Source organism: Rattus norvegicus, chromosome 15, assembly GCF_021556685.1.
Source record: "Rattus norvegicus strain SHRSP/BbbUtx chromosome 15, alternate assembly SHRSP_T2T, whole genome shotgun sequence".
In the NCBI taxonomy this organism is placed as follows: Eukaryota; Metazoa; Chordata; class Mammalia; order Rodentia; family Muridae; genus Rattus; species Rattus norvegicus.
In genome coordinates, this window is record NC_141548.1 from 77,599,759 (window position 1) to 77,616,396 (window position 16,638).

A 16,638-nucleotide genomic window follows, 5' to 3' on the forward strand; every position below is an offset into this window, starting at 1 on the left:
TATTACTCTGTCTGAAGTCTCTTTTCTTGATGTCAGAATATGAAACATTTTTCAATCCATAAAATTAATCTGTATACATCCACTCCTGAATAGAAACTAAGGATAATAGATTTCTCAGTGGTAATTTTACTGTCTTAGAAAGCTAATAAATCAATGACTTGTCTCCAATACTTTCTTCATGCCAAGAATTAGGACAATACACATTGTAAAATTCACTCTTTTAATTTTGAACAGAAATATTAAATACCACATATTATTACAATGAAGCCTCATCTATGAGGCCAGTGAAAAGTATAATGAAGGAAAACTTTTCAACATCAAGACCAGCAAAAAAGTTATTGCCACAAAAAAAATCCCAAATAAAATTATTGTATACAGTTACCTGATGGGATTGAATTGTGGTTACAATCCAATTGTCTCTGATCTTTGTTCAAAGAGTAAGAAAGGTGAAGCAGAGTTGAAGTTTCTAACCCACTACCCATCGACAGAAACATCTGCTGAAATATAACAAGGCTGAGCAGAGAGGTTTGCTGAGCGCACACCAGAATGATGTACTTTCTTAAAGACCCTGCATTAAGATACATAACCTAGGGCATTACTAAATGAAGTATGCAAAGAGGACTGTAACTATTTTTATACTATGTGATTCTGTGTGAATAATTGATAAGACTTTTAATTCGGCTTCTAGTAAATTTTTCTTCAACTTTAAAATAAGTACAAATTATGTTTTTCAGATATATTATGAACTGAGTCTGTTCGGCTTTAAGTCTCAATGATGGGTATATCATCATAAATACATAATCAACGTAGTTACCTTAATCTACAAAAAGGTTTTGCTCCATAAACTTATTGCATTACATTGCCTATAAGAAACAGCAGGATGGGGGTATGGTAAGGGGGGTGGATGGGGGGGAACACCCTTATGTGGGAGGGGGAGGGGATAGGGGGCTTATGGACAGGAAACTGAAAAAGGGAATTACATTTGAAGTATAAATAAAGAAATATATCCATTTTTTTAAAGAAAGAAACAGTAAGGTGCTTTAATGCCTTGTCTTGAGTCAGTATTATTTCAAATGTCAATGTGCAAATTTTTGCTGATGTGGGGGTAAGCAGCTAGCACTGTATTAAAAACAAAATAAATACACATATTCTTGATGATGAAGTTATTTGTTAAAACAAATAGAAGAGAAAAGAGAACCCACAGTCTAAGAGGTCTCTTGGTCCATGCTCTTAACTTTTAAAATGTTTTCCTTTCTTGTAAGATGAGCCTTTGTTCTTTATTTAATGTTTTTGTTTAGTCACATCATTTGTTCAGCAAATTAGTGATTTTTTTCTTTATTAACTTGAGTATTTCTTATTTACATTTCGATTGTTATTCCCTTTCCCGGTTTCCGGGCCAACATCCCCCTAACGCCCCCTCTCCTTCTATATGGGCTTCCCCTCCCCATCCTCCCCCCATTACCACCCTCCCCCAAACAATCACGTTCACTGGGTATTCAGTCTTGGCAGGACCAAGGGCTTCCCCTTCCACTGGTGCTCTTACTAGGCTATTCATTGCTACCTATGAGGTCAGAGTCCAGGGTCAGTCCATGTATTGTGTTTGGGTAGTGGTTTAGTCCCTGGAAGCTCTGGTTGCTTGGCATTGTTGTACATATGGGGTCTCGAGCCCCTTCAGCTCTTCCAGTCTCTGATTCCTTCAACGGAGGTCCCGTTCTCAGTTCAGTGGTTTGCTGCTGGCATTCGCCTATGTATTTGCTGTATTCTGGGTGTTAAGTGCAAGGTTCCAAGGACTACAATCATAGCTCCTACTTCTTTCATTTGCATAAAAAAGAAAGAGAGAGAGAGAGAGAGAGAGAGAGAGAGAGAGAGAGGAAGGAAGGAAGGAAGGAAGGAAGGAAGGAAGGAAGGAAGGAAGAAAGGAAGGGAGAAAGAAATGTCACATTTCAAAATTGTCTTGCTGTCTCCTCAAAGTATCAATACTAACCACAGCCCTTCAACCAGCTACGTTAATGCTGGACTTAAAGAGCTTGAAACAGCTTGTATGGCCCCTGTGGGTTTACCTGTCCTCGCACTATGTGGTCTTGGGTGGGTGAAGTGATGTAGTCTTATCTTTAGCTTCTATCCGTTCCTGACTGGAGTTTTCCTGAACTTTGATCACATAGATGAATTGTTCTCCAGCCTCTCTTTGTGTGCCTTTACTTAGGCTTGTATTGCTTGCTTCGTCTTTGCTGAATTTGAAAGGATTTTTCATCCCTGAGATAAATAAATGTTACTCTTATTTTAAAAGAAAGTTATTCTCTCAACTCCTTGAAGGAACTGTCACCAGTTTTTTTTCATTTTTGTGCATGCACCTGTACTTGTGTGTCTGGAAGGTAGAAGTTGATACTGGAAGCTTTCCGGGTTTATGCTGTAACTTATTCACCCACACTATCTCTCTACTGTGTCCTGTGTTGGCTACCTTGTTTGCTCTGTGTCTGTTCCAGGTATGCTGGGATATCAGGTGAACCTCTACATCCACATGAAATCTGTTAACCCTAAGTCAGTCTTAATTCTTTTATTTGTCTGGAAGATTCCACTCTTACAGTACTGTGAATTCCAGAACCACAAGTTTGAATCATGGAGTTTTCACTAAATGCGTTAAATTAAATGAAAGAACTTGCCTTGTTAAAACCATTTTATCTTTGAAAGTCTGTCATCTTTTGCAGTAATGTTTGTTATGTCTCTGATAATAAAGTCTATTTTAATTTCAAAAAAAAAGAAAGTTATTGCTTTTATACGGGGTCTAGATAACACAGGTGAAATTTTTATTGAAAGTGTTTTGAAGGGAAATAAGAAAGATGGAGTGTTTTCATTATGGTAACATTTTAATATTAAGAATTAATTTCTGAGCTAACTTTTAAAACATAATATTTATGGGAAGTAATTATTTGTAGTTCATACTTTCTGAAAAATGAAAATAACTACATTTGATGAAACCATAAAGCATGAATGTCTATTATCAGCATTTATTATTGAATATACTAGTTTTCACTTAACCAAATATTAGAACTTTTTAAGAACCTAAAGGAAGGCAAAAAAGTTTTCAGATCACATGCTTATCTGAACACATAACAGAAAAAAAATCTGCAAAAGTAAAGCATTCACAATCAATTAATAATTGTGTTTCTTTGTTTTGCTATTCACAAAGAAAAATATAATGATATATATTGGGATTTAGTCTCTACATCTATAAAATAGTAGCATACAAATACTTGATGGAAATTATATTTAAAGATACTTTATGAAAAAATTACTTTTATTCTTTATGTGAAAGTTCTGTAAAAGTAGCTATTACATAGTATTGAATTAAAAATGTATATTCATATAGAACCTCTCTAACTTGAAGGTCTACTTTATTCCCAATAAAATTTTCCATCTTATATATTGCAGGTTATATATAACTAGAATATTTGTAATATTATTTAAAAGATTCTAAAGAAGGAAATTAAGCATAGCAAAGCACACATAACAACAGATTGATTTATAAAATATGTAATTGGAGTTATATGACTACTTGTAATGGGCAATCAGATGTATAACCTGAATATCTCAAAAATTAGCTAATGCTTTTAAAATATTGGTATGTTTTAGAAGCAATTACAGATCTGGATTAGAAGTGATATTTTATATAGACATCTATATAAGTAGAGAGTAGGGATAGGTTAATCACTGACATAAACAACAATTCCATGTCAAGTACAGTTATCAGTTCAGTGACAAAACAAATTATTAAATATTTATATTATAATGTAAAATACATTTACCAACTTCTGTTGAGGATTATTTCTCAACCATTTAATATGCTATTTAGTCCAAAGGTAAAATCTTCAACTCCAGTATAAAACCAATTCTATTCAAAATAAGAAAATTACAATTACACAAATAATTTTATTTTGAAGATGTTGCTAAATATGGAATAAAAATACATACTATCTAAAAGATATAAATAATCTTAACATTTGAAATAAGAATTAGTCACTAATAGAATTTGCTATCAGAGGTTATTTTTATGGTATTAAAGATCATATTTAAATAGAAAGTAAAGCAATTGAAATGGGAAGCACAGTAACTTGAAGATGTCATGAACCCAGAACTTACTAGAAAGTGAAGTGTGATTGATGAGAACAGAATACTAAGGGAACTGTGGGTTACAGGACTTATAACATCAGCAACTCACACACTTCTGCTTTAGACGTTCTTTTGTTTAAACTCTATTTAATCTTTCTTTTTCTTTTTTTTTCTTTTTTTTTACAATCTAGAATTTTTCCCTTCCTGGTCCACCCTCTGACTGTTTCACATCTGATACCTCCTCCCCCCATCTCCATGAGGACGTCCTCACCCCACCAGACCACCCCACTCCCTGGGACCTCCAGTCTCTTGAGGGTTAGGAGCATCTTCTCTGACTGAGTCCAGACCTGGCAGTCCTCTGCTGTTTATGTGTTGCAGGCCTCATCTCAGCTGGTGTATGCTGCCTGGTTGGTGATCTAGTGTCTGAGAGATCTTAGGGGTCCAGGTTAGCTGAGACTGCTGGTTCTCCTACAGGGTGGCCCTCCTCCTCAGCTTCCTCCAGCGCGTCTCTAATTCAACCAGCTTGTCCCAATTCAGCTTCGCCATTGGTTGGGTGTAAATATCTGCATCTAACACTTTCAGCTGCTTGTTGGGTTTTTCGGAGGGCAGTGATATTAGGCCCCTTTCTGTGAACACACCATAGCCTCAGCACTAGTGTCCGGTCCTACCCCCCTCCCCAACTCCCAGCGGGATCCCAACTTGGGCCTGCTGCTTCACCTCCTTTTCCTCAGGCTCTTCTCTATTTTTATCCCTGCAGTTCTTTCAGACAGGAAAAATTATAGGTCAGATTTTTTGACTGTGGAATAAAAACCCCATCCCTCACTTAATGCTGTCTTTCTCCTGGCGGTGGACTCTACAATCCCCTCACAACCCTTGCTGTAATGCTTTTCATCTAAGGTCCCTTTGAGTCCTGAGAATCTTTCAGGTGATCGCCATGAACACAGAAGATTGTTACTCTGCAAGTGCAGGGAGCAAAGTTGGACCTTCCGGAAGAGTAGCCATTGCTCTTAACCAATAAGCCATCTCTCCAGCCTCAGAAACGAATTTTTTAGTGTCTTTGTAAAAAGAATGTCCATAACAAAACTATGAATTAGCTGTATAAGTATTGTAAATGTACATAAATATATATCAGTATATATTTTAACAAAACCCAATGCAGACTAACTAGAAAAAGACTGCTTTACTGTGCTCCATGCCAAAGTAAATGAGACAAAAGAACCCCCAAAAGTGGGTGTAGCATTATTATTTATGTAAAAATCAAAAAATACTCAATAATATCTAAAATCATTAATGTATTTACATTTATAAAATTCTGAAGGTAATTATTAAAGGATGAACATAAACTGTAAGGTAGAATTTATTGTAGATGTGTTTTAAATTGTTAAACAAACTATGTTTCTACATCAATACAGGGTTTAGTCACTTAATTTAAGTGGCAAATTTCTATATATTTACTGTCATAGGGTCTTGCATAAATCATGGCCATGTCTGAAGAAAGCAAGGCGTTACATATACCTTTATTTCTACTAAGCTCCATGTACAGACTGTGTTAATTTCTGTTACTATATGCTTTAAAAATCAACATGGCTGTTTAGAGTAAATAAGAGATGCTGCTAACTATATCAGAAAATCAGATGAGTTCAAAATCCAGTTCTGTAAGTTTTTGTGTTTTGGAGATCAAGTAATTGAAACCTCAAGCCTCACTTTCTTCACCTAAGTGAATGCCATATAGTACCCAGCGTGTAGAGGGTTGGTTTTGGAAAGTGGCCAAACCTCATTGAATAATGCTACCGGTGTGCCACATGGGCAGCATTTATTGGGAGTAGTAGGTTATGTATGCAGCAGAGAACATGAAGATGGGGATGGCTTCAGGCAGAGATAACTGGAGAGGCAAAATCCATTAAATTGTATATATCTTTGATAATTAAAAATATTAGGAATGATTAACACAATTTTATGTGAATTAGAGTAAGGTAGAAGTATAGTAGAAAAATCATTAAATTAGTTGTATAAGGTATTATATAAATTGTCACATAGTTTTAAATATTTTTAAAATATATTAATTCTTTAACTAAGAGTAAAGTTTCTGAATTTGGGTAAATTATATAATAACTTCATTTGGTTTTCTTGTGAATGAATAAAATACATGCATTGATAAAATGTAATACTTTGTTATTGTATTATGTATTTTCTAATCATAGCAAATTCACAAAATGTGAAGTCTTTCTTTTAGTCTTTTAAAAACAATACTAAGTTTAAATAGGAACTATTCTAACTTTTTCAGGAAACTTTGCAACTGGTGTTAAAAATACACTGTTATAGATATAAGTAACAGGCAAAAAGACATAATTGCATGTGGCCCTTAGATGTAAAACCAATTCCTTGATGTTTAAATGCCACAAAGAGATAATTTTACTGAATATAAATGCATACAGAGTTATATTTGTGATGTATCACAGTGCCAGACTACTGACATATGTGCAGAAAACCAGTCACATCATTTTATCATTTCTCACAATGGCTATTAACAATTGGACTCACCTTTATTTTTTATCATGTCACTGAAACCTCAAAAAGATTTGTAGATGAGTAGATTATTGAAATTGAGCCTTAATTAGAACTTAATCTCCATAATCATGCATAATTGCTCATGTTTATTGCTCCTATGATGAGGACACATATTTCTTTAGCTTTCGAGAACCAGCACAAAGCATCACAAACAGTGTTAGGTAATATGATTGTGCACACTTCACTGGCTTTATTTGATTATGTGTATTATTATTCAAAGTGAGACACAAAGAGATTATAGTTCAATGGCCTCTGCCTTTGTTAAGCAACTTCAACAAAATCAAAGAGAATTTCAAAAAATCCTTTAGACTGTATTCACAGAATTATACTTAAATTAAATTAAAACAGTATAAAATGTATTGCCTGTTTTTCTTATTCTTGTTTCAGCATGTCAGGAAGACATTTTCTGGGATGAAGGATTGAATAAAATTGGTTGATGTTTTTATTAGATAAGATAAATTTATTAAGATGCTTTTAACTCATTAGCCATATTTAAAACACTTGTGGAGGAAAAAAGTGATTTCAGAAACATTGGTGTTTTCTGATGACAGGAATGTGTGGTAATTGGCATAACTATCAATAGTGATCAGTATGTGATTATAGTGCTTTATCATGTCCATGCCAGGCAAGTCATTATTTCAATCGTCATTTCAGATCTTGTAATTAGCAACTAAAATTAATGTAAACTATGTTTCCCAGTTCAAAAGGAATAAAAAGGTGTTTGTTCTTAAGCAACCAGACTGACAATGGCCCAGGAATTTAGATACAGGTCATCTTAAAAAATGGATAGATAGGGAGAGAGAGGGAGAGAGAGAGGGGGGGGGAGAGAGAGAGAGAGAGAGAGAGAGAGAGAGAGATAGAAAGAGACTCAAATATACTTTCTTCTCAGCTCCTCAAAAAGCTTTCCCCAAAATTGTCTACATACTTAGAAGCAAAGGAAGTTTCAAAAGATACAAGAATATTGAAATAGTATGCTGGTTTCTGTCTGACCACTATAGAAAAAGAAAGAAATCATCAATAACAACTAAACCAAAGAAACAAACAAACCCTTACAGACTGATAAAACCTGAACTTCTACTGAAAGAAGAATGGGGGTTAAGACAGATAGGAAGAAAAGAATGCATTTGCTTATTTTTTAACAAAAAATTAACTTTTATATGTATAAATAAAAACCTTTAGGTAGTAGGTAGAGCAGGTGCCTGGGTTCTTTGAAACCAGGTGTGGGTTTTTGACTCGTGTGAGATTTCACAAGGTGATCAGTGAATTGTTGATAAGGAGACTTGGTGAACAGTCTTTTTCCAGAGGTCAGCAGTTAGGTAGCTGTACGTCTTGGAGATAGTATCAAGGGGGACGGGGGTGTCATCTTTGGAACTAGTCAGAGAAATGTGATGGAGGTAGACCTCAGGCATCTATGGGGGTGATCCAAGCTGAGACTACAAGAAAGTTGGGGTGTGGAATCTTATGTGGCCACTTCCGGTAGTCAGGGAAGGCTAAAAGAGGGAGAGGGACATCAACTCACACACAAAACTTTCAACCGCAAATTTGTCCTGCTTACAAGAAGCACAGGATTGAAGATAGAGCAGAGATTGAGAAAACCATCAAACAGTGACTGGCCAAACTTAAGATCAATCTCTATGAAACTATGCTTGCATATAGGAGCCTAGCATAACTGTTTCCTGAGAGGTTTCATTCAGCAGCTGATGGAAACAGATGATGCAGAGACCTATAGGCATATATGATGCAAAGCTCTAGGAGTCTCGTTGAAGTGTAGAGCATAGGATTGAGCAAGCAGCAGGGGTCATGAACACTACAGGAATTCCTACACAGTCAACTTACCAGAGCGCGTGGGGGATCATAGAGAATGAACCACCAATCACAGAGCATTCAGGACCTAGACCTAGGCTCCTTACATATTTATAGCAGATGCACTGCTTGATCTTTATGGGTGTTTCCTAACAATTTAAGCATGGGCTGTCTCTGACTTTGTTACCTACAGTTACTTCCCCTAACCCTAGCGGGACTGCCTAATTGGACCTCAGTAGGAGAGGATGCTCTTAGTCCTGCTGCAAATTGATATTCCAAGTGGGGTAGTACCAAAGAGGGGAGGAACTTTCCCTTCTCTGATAAGAAGTGAAAGGAATAATGGGGAAGGTATTGTAAGAGTAGGACCAAAAGGAGAGGAGGCAGGGGGAGCTACAACCAGGATGTGAAGTGAATAAATGAAAATTGAAAAATTAAATTTTTAGAATGGAAAGCACATAAAAACACAACATACCAAAATATATGGTATGTACTAAAGGCAGTACTAAGAGCTGAGTCCCTAGACCAAGGTGCCTCCATAAAATTATTGGACTGAATATATGAATGACTTAATGGCTTAATTGAAATCTGCATAGTTAAAAATAAGAAAGAAAATCACACCCAGAAGGAGTTGAAATAAGGAAACTCTGGGTTGAAATCAATATAACAGAAACAACAAAAACAATTAACAATACAAGTTTCAATGAAACAATTAATTGTATCTCATTGAGAAAATCAATAATAGTGGGAAAATCTTAGCTAAATTGACAAAAAGTTGAAAAAAGACCATTTCTTTCAGTCCTTGCCAACTCCTCTATTGGGTTCCCTACACTCAATCTGATGGATGGCTGCGAGCATTTGCTTCTGTATTTGTCACCCTCTGGCAGAGCCTCTCAGGTGAGAGCTGTATCAGGTTTCTGTCAGCAAGCACTTCATGGAATCATCAGTAGTGTGGGGGCTTGATGATTGCATATGGGATGGATCCCCAGAAAATATCTGGGTGGCCATTCCTTAAGCCTCAGCTCCACTCTCTGTCCTTGCATTTCCTTTAGACAGGAGCAAATTTGGTTTAACATTTTAAGGTTGGTGGATGGCCCCATGCCTCAACCAGGGACCATGCCTAACCTCTGGATAAGATTGCTTCAGGTTCTTACTCCCCTTTATTGGACATTTCAGCTAATGTCATACCTGTTGGGTCCTGGGAACCTTTTGCTTTCCTGGCATCTGGGACTTTTTGGTGGCTTCACCCAGTTCCCCATACCCCATGGCTAAACACTGCTTTTCAAGTTCCTGACACTTTGTACATCTCCCCAAAGGAGCTGGAGAGGTTTACAACCCCATAGGAAGAACAATAATATTAACCAACCAGACCAATCAGAGCTCCCAGGGACTAAACCAAAGAGTTCACATTGAGGGATTCATGGCTCCAGTTGCATACTTAGCAGAGGATGGCCTTATCTAGTATCAATGGGAAGGGGTGCTCCAATGAAGGTGAATGCGAGGGTTGTGAGGCAGGAATTGATGAGTTGGGGGTGGGGTGGAAGAATACCCTCATAAAAGTAGGGGGAAGGGGACAGTTTGGGGATTGCAGAGGGAAAATTGGGAAAAGGGGATAACATTTGAAATGTAAGTAAGAAAAATATCCAAAAAAGAAAACACACAGAAAGAGATAAGTTGAAACATTAGAGAAAAAAATAGGTATATAGCATTAGATAACGTGGAATTCTAGAGTACTCTAAGTTTATACTTTAAAAACCTGTACTCAGTCTGCTCATGGAGCTGACCCTGTGCCTCACCTCTCTGTACCCAGATCCTGCCAGGACAGAGCTGGTCTCACAGGAGTGCTGGCACACCTGAGAGCACAGGTGAGACTACATCTTCTTCTCAAAGGCACCACCCCTGAGCCCTCAAGGCACAGGAACTGAGCAGCAGTCTGGGACAGGATGCTTCCAGTTTCTGTTTGTGCCCAGTGCTGCCCCTGTGCCACAGCTCTCTGTACCCAGTTACCGCCAGGAGAGAGCCTGTTGGTTTCCTAGGAGTGCTGACACATAGGGTCAAGCCACTGTCAGTGACAGCAAGACAAGCTAATATAAGAGACAACCTAATCAACAGAAACCAAGGCCACTAGGCATCATAAGAATCCTGCTGTCCTACTACAGCAAGTCCTCTGTACCTCAATACACGGAAAAGCAAAATTGTGATTTAAAAATCACACCTCATATTGTTGTTAGAGGGCTTTAAGGGCATAAATCACTCCCTTAAAGAAATACAGACACACAGAAAAACAGGTAGAAGTCCTTAAAGAGGAAACATAAAAATCTCTTAAATAATTACAGGAAAACACAACCAAACAGGTGAAGGAATTGAACAAAACTATCCAGGATCTAAAAATGGAAATAAAAACAAGAAAAAAAATCGCAAAGGGAGACAACCCTGGAGATAGAAATCCTAGGAAAGAGATCAGGAATCATAGATGCAAGCATCACCAACAGAATACAAGAGGTAGAAGAGAGAATCTCAGGAGCAGAAGATTCCATAGAAAACATTGACACACCAGTCAAAGAAATTGCAAAATGCAAAAAGCTCCTAAGGAAAGCTCCTAGGAAATCCAGGATGCAATGAGAAGATCAAACCTAGGGATAATAGGTATAGAAGAGAGCAAAGATTCCCAACTTAAAGGGCCAGTAAATATCTTCAACAAAATGATGAAAGAATATTTCCCTAATGTAAAGAAAGAGAAGCCCATAAACATACATGAAGCCTATAGAACTCCAAATACATTGGACAGTAAAAGAAATTCCTCCTGTCACCTAATAGTCAAAATACCAAATACAATGAACAAAAAAAAAAAAAGAATATTAAAAGCAGTAAAGAAAAAGGGTCAATTAACATGTAAAGGCAGACCTATCAGAATTATACCAGGCTTCTCAACAGACTATGAGAGTCAAAGGATCCTGGGCAGATGTCATACAGAGAACACAAATGTCAGCCAGTCTACTATATCCAGCAAAACTCTCAATTGGCATAAATGAAGAAACCAAGATATTCCATGACGAAACCAAATTTACACAATGTCTTTCCACAAATCCAGCCCTGCAAAGGATAACAGACAGAAAACTTCAACACAGGAGGAAACTACAATCTAGAGAAAGCAAGAAAGTAATCTTGTTTTACCTAACCGCCCCCCTCAAAAAAATAGCCACATGAATATAATTCCACCTCTAACAACAAAAGTAATCATTGGTCCCTAATATCTATCAATATCAATGGACACATTTCCCCCAATAAAAAGACATACACTAACTGGATACATAAATAAGACCCAGAATTTTGCTGCATAAAGGAAACATAACTCAGTGACAATGTCAGACACTAACCCAGAGTAAAAGGAGAGAAAAAAAATTCCAAGCAAATGGTGCCAAGAAACAAGGAAAAATCCAAGAAAATGAACTTTCAATTTTGAATATCTGTGCTCCAAATGCAGGTGCACCCACATTCATAAAAGATACTTAATTAAAGCTCAAAGCACACATTTCACCACACACAATAATCGTGGGAGACTTCAACACTCCACTCTCTTCAATGGACAGATCATGGAAACAGAAAATAAGCAGAGACACAGTGAAACTAACAGAAGTTATGAGCCAAATGGGTTTAGCAGATATCTATAGAACATTTCCTCCTAAAACAAAGGGATATAACTTCTCAGCATTTGATGTTACCTTCTCCAAATTTGACCATATAATCAGTCACAAAATATGCCTCAACAGATACAGGAAGATAGAAATACTCCCACGCATCCTATCAGATCACCACGTACTAAGGCTGGTCTTCAATAACAACTAAAATGACAGAAAGCCACATACATATGGAAGTTGACCAGATGCTTCCTTAAGTAGATGGTGTCAGACAGAGATTCCCAGCTATGCAATGTGTGGCTATTAAGAGACCTTGAAACATTCACTTATACATAAGACCTCTCCAGGCAATTCTTCACTCAAGGGCTCAGGAAACCTTGCAAAATAGTAAACATAAAGATTGAAAGTGTCCTCACACGTGGCACATACATATACAGCCACCAAACTAGGTAAGATGGATGAAGCAAAGAAGTGCAGGCTGACAGGAACTGGATGTAGATCTCTCCTGAGAGACACAGCCAGAATACAGCAAATACAGAGGCGAATACCAGCAGCCAACCACTGAACTGAGAATAGGTCCCCCGTTGAAGGAATCAGAGAAAGGACTGAAAGAGCTTGAAGGGGCTCGAGACCCCATATGAACAACAATGCCAAGCAACCAGAGCTTCCAGGGACTAAGCCACTACCTAAAGACTATACATGGACTGACCCTGGGCTCCAACCTCATAGGGAGCAATGAACAGCCTAGTAAGAGCACCAGTGGAAGGGGAAGCCCTTGGTCCTGCCAAGGCTGAACCCCCAGTGAACATGATTGTTGGGGAGAGGGTAGTAATGGGGGGAGGGTGGGGAGGGGAACACCCATATAGAAGGGGAGGTGGAGGAGTTAGCAAAAACAGAACTGTGTCTTTGTGTGTGCATTGTGCTTCCTGAAAGCTTTAGGAGCTTTTCTGGAAAGTTAATGGGCTTGAGTAAAATAATGAAAAGCCTCTTAATTTTGTATTATTGTAAAACAAGTAATTGTCTAATCAATAAAAGACTGACATGAACTCAGAGAGACAAAAGGGGAGACACACACCGGGGGGGGGAGAGAGAGAGAGAGAGAGAGAGAGAGAGAGAGAGAGAGAGAGAGAGAGAGAGAGAGGAAGAAGAAGGAGGAGGAGGAGGAGGTAGAGGAGGAGGAAGAAGAGGAGGGGGTGGGAGAGGGGGAGGAGAGGGAGAAGGAGAGGGAGAGGGAGAATGAGAGTGAGAGGGGAGGGAGAGGGAGAAGGAGTGGGAGAGGGAGAGGGCGAGGGAGAGGGAGAGACTGAAAGCTGACACAAATTATCAATGAATCGCCCATCAACATGCACATGCATTTTTCCCTGAGACTCTGATATCACACTGATCCCATCCTCCCATTTCGAGAATTGTGAAATGACTGGTCCTCAGTAGGGTCTGTGGACTGTAAGACGGTTTTCCTGTAATTTATGGTTAATATCCACTTACCAATGTGTGTACACCTTACATGTCCTTTTGGGTCTGGGTTACCTTTCTCAGGATAGCATTTTATGGTTTCATTTTTTTTTGCCAGCAAAAATTCATGATGTCATTATTTTTAATAGCTGAGTAGTATCCCAATTTGTAAATGAACTGCATTTTCTTTATCCATTCTTCAGTTGAGGGACATCTAGGTTATTTTCATTTTCTGGCTATTACAAGTAAAGCTACTATGAACAAAGTTAAGCAATGTCCTTGTGGGATGGTAGAGTGTCTTTTGAGTATAGACCCGGAACTGTTTTAACTGGGTTTTGAGTTAGCACTCTTACCAATTTTCTGGGAAATCACCAAGTAGGTTTTCAAAGTGGTTGTAAAATTTTCCATTACAAAATGCAGCTTCCTCTCCTTCCTCTCTTCCTAGCCCCCTTTTATCCCCTCTTCTCACCACCTTTCACTTCTCCTCCTTTCCTGCTCAAAAAGGTGTGGCCTTTCATATATATCAGTTAGCCTGATATATGATATATATATAGCCTGATAACATATGAAGACTAGGTGCATGTTCTTCTATTGAGACCATATGAGGCATCCCAGGTAGGGGAAAGGAATCCAACAGTGTAGGCCATGTAATAAGAGACAACCCCTGCTCCTGCTTTAAGAGTCCCATATCTTCATATGGGACAAGCTGCACAACTCACACGTATATGTAGATGGCGTAGGCAAGTCCCATGAATGCATTCTGGTCGGCAGCTCAGTCTCCATATGCCTCTATGCTCCTACGTTAGTAGTTCATGGTGTAGGTTTTCTTTTGGGGTTTTTGACCACCCTGGCTCCTTCCAATTCTTCCTCCACATTTTCCACAGGATTCCACAAACTTCGATTAGTGTTTCCCTTTGTGTCTCTCCATCAGTTTCAATCAATGGTTGGGTGAAGCCTTTCTGATAAGTCATGCTAGGCTCCCGTCTGCAAGTAGAGCGGAACATCGTTACCAGTGCCAAGGGCAAGCTTGCTCTCACGCCATGGGTCTCAAGCTGGGCCAGTCATTGTTTGAGCTTTCGCTCCAATTCTGCTCCATCTTTTACCTCTGCTCTTCTAGTAGTCAGGACAAATTGTGGGTCTAAGGTTTTATGGCTGGGTTGGTGTCCTAGTCCCTCCAGTAGAACTCTTGTCTGGTTGCAGGAGGTGGCCCTTCCGACTCCGTATTTCCAGGAGATTTAACTAAGATCACCCTAAGAGATTTCAGGATTTCAGGATTTTTCCATTGCTCTAAGTTCCGAGCTAGTCCTAGAGATATCCACCCAAATCCAATTGTCTCTCCAGTACTCTCTCCCTCCGTGCATTCCCAACTTCATCCTTCTTATTCCTTTCCCCATTACATCTCCCATCAATCCCCCTCCACCCATCACACCCATTTTCTAATCTATTTCCCCTTCTCAGTGAGATTCAAGAGTCCTCACAGCCCTCCTTCTTTTTTTTTTTTTTTTTCCTTTCCGGAGCTGAGGACCAAACCCACGGCCTTGCGCTTGCTAGGCAAGCGCTCTACCACTGAGCTAAATCCCCAACCCCAGCCCTCCTTTTATAAAATTTATTATTTTTTTTATTTATATGAATACATTGTCGCTGTCTTCAGACACACCAGAAGAGGGCATCGGATCCCATTACAGATGGTTGTGAGCCGCCATGTGGTTCCTGGGAATTGAACTCAGGACCTCTGCAAGAGCAGCTGGTGCTCTTAACCGCTGAGCCATCTCTCCAGCCCAATTGGGTCCTCCTTACCTTCTTTAGGTTTGTGTTTGATAGCATGGGTTTCTAGTATCTGAGTATTAGAAACAAAGTTGCTGTAAACATAATTGAGGACGTGTGTTTGTGGTATGGTGGAGTGACTTTTAAGTACATGCCCAGAAGTGGTACAGTCGGGTTTTGAGAGAGATCTATTCCCGGTTTTCTAAGAAGCCACTAAATTGATTCCCAAGAAGCTGGACACGTTTTTACTCCCACTAGTTAAGGAGGGGCGAGCCCTTTGCTCTACATTCTTGTCTTTATGAACTGCCACTTGAGTTTTTGATCTTATCTGGTCTGATAGGTTTAACATGGAATCACAGAGTTATTATAATTTACCCTTTTATTGTGACTATGATACTGAATGTTTAAGTGCTTATCAGATGTTTGAGAGTCCTCTGTTGTTAAGAACTCTCTCTCTCTCTCTCTCTCTCTCTCTCTCTCTCTCATATATATATATATACATAGATATAGATATAGATATATAGATACACACACACACACAAAAGACTGACATGAACTCAGAGAGACAAAGGGGGAGACACACACACAGAGGGGAAGAAAGAGACAGGGGTTGGGGAGAGGAGGGGGAGGAGGAGGGGGAGATCAAGAGGAAGAGGGAAAGGGAGAGGGAGAGACTGAAAGCTGACACAAACTATCAATGAATCGCCCATCAACGTGCACGTGCATTTTTCCCTGAGACTCTGATATCACACTGATCCCATCCTCCCATTTCGAGAATTGTGAAATGACTGGTCCTCAGTAGGGTCTGTGGACTGTAAGACGGTTTTCCTGTAATTTATGGTTAATATCCACTTACCAATGTGTGTACACCTTACATGTCCTTTTGGGTCTGGGTTACCTTACTCAGGATAGCATTTTATGGTTTCATTTATTTGCCAGCAAAAATTCATGATGTCCTTATTTACTAGCTGAGTAGTATCCCAATTTGTAAATGAACTGCATTTTGATATATATATATATATATATATGTATATATATCCCATTTTTAAATTGAGTGATTTGATTTGTTGATGTCTAGGTTCTTGAGTTCTTTATATATGCTTGATGTTAGTGTCTGTCAGGTGTGGGGTTGGTGAAAATATTGTTCGATTGTATAGGCTGCTGTGTTGTCCTTTTGTTCACGTTCTTTGCCTTCAGAAAATTTTCAGTTTTATGAAGTCCATTTATTATTTGTTGATCTTAGTACCCAAGACGTTGATATCCTGCTAAGGAAGGTGTCTCCTGTACCAGGCAGTTCAAGGATATCCCA